Source organism: Coptis chinensis, chromosome 8 (genome assembly GCF_015680905.1).
Source record: "Coptis chinensis isolate HL-2020 chromosome 8, ASM1568090v1, whole genome shotgun sequence".
NCBI lineage: Eukaryota > Viridiplantae > Streptophyta > Magnoliopsida > Ranunculales > Ranunculaceae > Coptis > Coptis chinensis.
In genome coordinates this window covers 43,558,600-43,561,998 of record NC_141463.1, presented here as the reverse complement: position 1 = coordinate 43,561,998, position 3,399 = coordinate 43,558,600, and the positions used below count along the sequence as shown (strand labels likewise).

Genomic DNA, 3,399 nt, shown 5'->3' with positions numbered 1-3,399 from the left:
GTGTGTACTAGACCGGATATTGCTTTCGCCCGTTGGGGTTGTAAGCAGATTTTCATCAAACCGGGTAAAAGAACATTGGGAAGGTGTTAAGTGGATATTGAGATATCTCAAAGGCACTTCCAAATCATGTTTGTGCTTTGGTGGAAGTAATCCCTTACTTGAAGGCTAATCGATGGAGACATGGCGGTGATGTTGACTTCGATGAAGTCCACCTCCGGTTATCCGGGTTACTTTTGCGAGGGGAGCGGTTTCTTGGCAATCTAAGTTGCAAAAAGTGTGTTGCCCTCTCCACTACGAAGAAAGTATATTGCGTAACGAAAGTGTTGCAAAAGAGTTGCTATGGATGAAGAGGTTCTTCGACGAACTAGGGCTAAAGTAGAAACGGTTTGTAGTTCTATGTGACGGTCGGGCGCCATTCACTTGAGCAAGAATCCGAAGTTTTCATTCTAGATCCAAGCACATACACGCGTTATCATTGATTAGAGAAGTACTTTCGAAGACAAACATTTGTGTATCGAGAAGATCCATACCGACAAGAACGGGTCGGATATGATGACCAAAGTCTTACCGAAAGGTAAGTTTGATGTTTGTTGTATTATTGCGGAATGGCGACACTCCTCCCATTGATTTGGAAATTGCATGGAGGAGCCCCCTCACCGTTCGGGAGGGGAGATTGTTAGAGTTATCCCTCACATGAGGAGAGAAAAAAGTCGACGTAAACGGCTAATTCGGCATTACCGACAAGACAAGTCAAAGATCGGATAGATAGAGCGACTTCCAGTTCCATAGACTAGGCGACCAGCGCCAGGGGTTTCGATCTCCATTACATTGAAAGGATCAGGCTCAGTCTAATTTTCGTGGGCTTTGCTACAAGATACGCTGAAATTTGGTTTTTGGAGATAAAACCAAAAATCAAGGTTTTGGAAAACCTAACCTAACAAGTCGAAGGATTGGAATCCGGACTAAAACAAAGAGAGAACCCTACGGAGATACAACCACAGAAAGAGATAAGAGTGATCTAGTAAGGTGAGAGATTTGAAAGGAGATATTGTAATCTTCCTTCCCACTTTATTAAGAACCGGCTCTTGTGGAAGTAGGCATCATTGGCGAACCACGGTAAATCTTTGTGTTGTGGGTTTGCTTTTTACCGCTTTACATTATTATCTGTTGTTAATAGTTGTTTAGCGAGTTGGGCATGTTAGTATAGGTTGTAGTTGATATTTAGATTTTGTCCGGAGTTGAATTGTGTTCAAATACAAGTTATCTGTGTAGTGGGGGGAATCGATTGGTATTGGTATAATCCCCAACAAATCCTTCTTTGATGCCTTCTAGTTCCTGCACTAATAGTGACCTCTTACTTGAGCTGCCCTTGTACACGGGTGTCACTTCTCCTTGACAGTTCCATAAGTTTCTTTTTTTGGGGGGGGGGGTGGTGGTGGTGGTGGTGGCGGCAGTATCAAGGGCATTGTCCATTGCATTGCTGTTCACAATGCTACCTGCCTTCAAAGATCAATCTGGGTTTATCATCACCACCTGATCTGGTGGCCTTTTCTAACTGCAGAGAATTGGGGTACTGAGCTTCAAAGCAGTTTGTAATCCCAACTTTTGAATGATGCTCCTGGTCTCAGGTGTGCCTGATGCTTCTTTTATCACAATCTGCAGGTATGTCTTTCATCTTCTTGACTGTGTCATTGGCAACTTGTAGAGCTGTGTGTTGCTTGTTTCTGAATTTCCTCGAGTTTCTACATTCCATATAGCGTAGATTGATGCACTTAACATAGCTCTAATGATTTCTGAATCTCTAAAAAACGTTATTGTCCTTCTCAATTAAGTAATAGTACTATTTAGTTTTTGAGCTCATAACTGTAGGATTAATTCCCATGCTCTTCTTTTCTTCAGCTGTTCGATCTAGAGAATAGGCAATCAAAGAACAAGGGATATGACGCGAATTTTCCCTGTTATTATACCAAAGGCAGCAGCTTCAGTGCTTGATTGTGTGAGTATCTTCTTTTGGATTAGTCTGTCCTGAGTGGAAAAACTGCCACTAAATAGTTTCCGAACAACAAAAGAGTGTCTAGCAGTCTAGGTACTTACCCCATGCCATTTTACCTCCCCCATGCATATTAAGAAGATTCAAGTAGTCAGACTTTATTGTCTACTGTCTAGAGCAAGTAAAATTCCAAGCCAATATATCTTCAGGCATCAACTTACTACGTTGCTTCCTTTGATGCTCCTGTTCACCAAGGAAACAAAACCAAAGAGGGGATTCACATAAACCCTAAGGTGTTGGTTTGGTTTTCTACCCTCATTCAATCATTTGGTCCTCTACTTTCCTAGTTGAGCTTACACGTTGAATAGGGCTTTGCAATTGGCAATGGACTTAGCAATGTTGCTATCCTGTACTGTGCACATCTCGACTCTTGTAAGGATTTTTGGTAATTGAATTATGTCCATGGTGTTCCATGATTCTCCCAAGGTCAAGGTTTGTTAGCAATCCTTCTCATTCTTGTACGTATATGAATATAAAATTTGTGGAGTGTTATTGTTTTATTATCATTCGTTGGAGGATTAAGAATAGAGCTGCAATTGGCATTCTTAATTATGCATATGTATTTAAGCTGTAGACTCGGAACGTGGCTGACAGCTAACGAAGTTTTTGCGTTACTAATGTCATTGTGATAAATGCATAATCACTCTCAGGCTCTCAGTACTTGGCAAATACAATTTGAGTAATTTCTCAGCGTTTAATGAGGATTTCATGGTTCTGAAAACCGAATCCCACAAATGTTTGAAATGGCGCTCATTATCAACAATGGTCAACGTGCATCTCCATGTCTCAGTAGAGGGTTTTGATTATCCTCGTTTAGTGCCTGCTTCTTGTTGGCGTTATCCCTCATATGAGGAGAGAAAACGAAGTTCATTATGCGTGGAAATGTCAGAGCGCGACCCGCGCCCATGCCGTGGAAGACTTCCAGTACCTTCAGCGCGACCCGCGCTCGACTTGTGCTTGCTCGAGGCTCACCTCGCGCTCAAGTCTATTTTCAGAAGAAGTCTAATTTTGTGGACTAAGAGTTTGCAATAAAAGTTGGGGTTTTTTTGGCAAAACCTAATACCCAGAAAACACACGAGAGGCAGCACAAAAGTCAAAGAAAATCCAATCTTGAAAGCTATCAGATTGAGAAATAATCTTTACGGAGTGACAACCCTATAAAGAACTAGCTCTTGTGGAAATAGGCACCATTGGCCGAACCACGGTATATCTTTGTGTTGTGGTTTGCTTTAATTCTGTTTTACATTATTATTTGTTGTTAATAGTTGTTTAGCGAGTTGGGCATGTTACAATAGGTTGTAGTTGATATTTATAATTTGTCTGGAGTTGAATTGTGTTCAAATACAAAT

The 3,399-nt window shown here is 41.3% G+C and overlaps 1 long non-coding RNA gene across 1 annotated transcript; it reads left to right on the top strand.

The window, feature by feature from the left end:
* Window positions 1-1,457: 1,457 nt before the first annotated feature.
* Window positions 1,458-2,707, top strand: LOC147481555 (uncharacterized). The gene is made up of 2 exons (XR_015206592.1): window positions 1,458-1,662; window positions 1,900-2,707. It is a non-coding gene; the product is annotated as an uncharacterized LOC147481555 (long non-coding RNA).
* The last annotated feature ends 692 nt before the right edge of the window (window positions 2,708-3,399 follow it).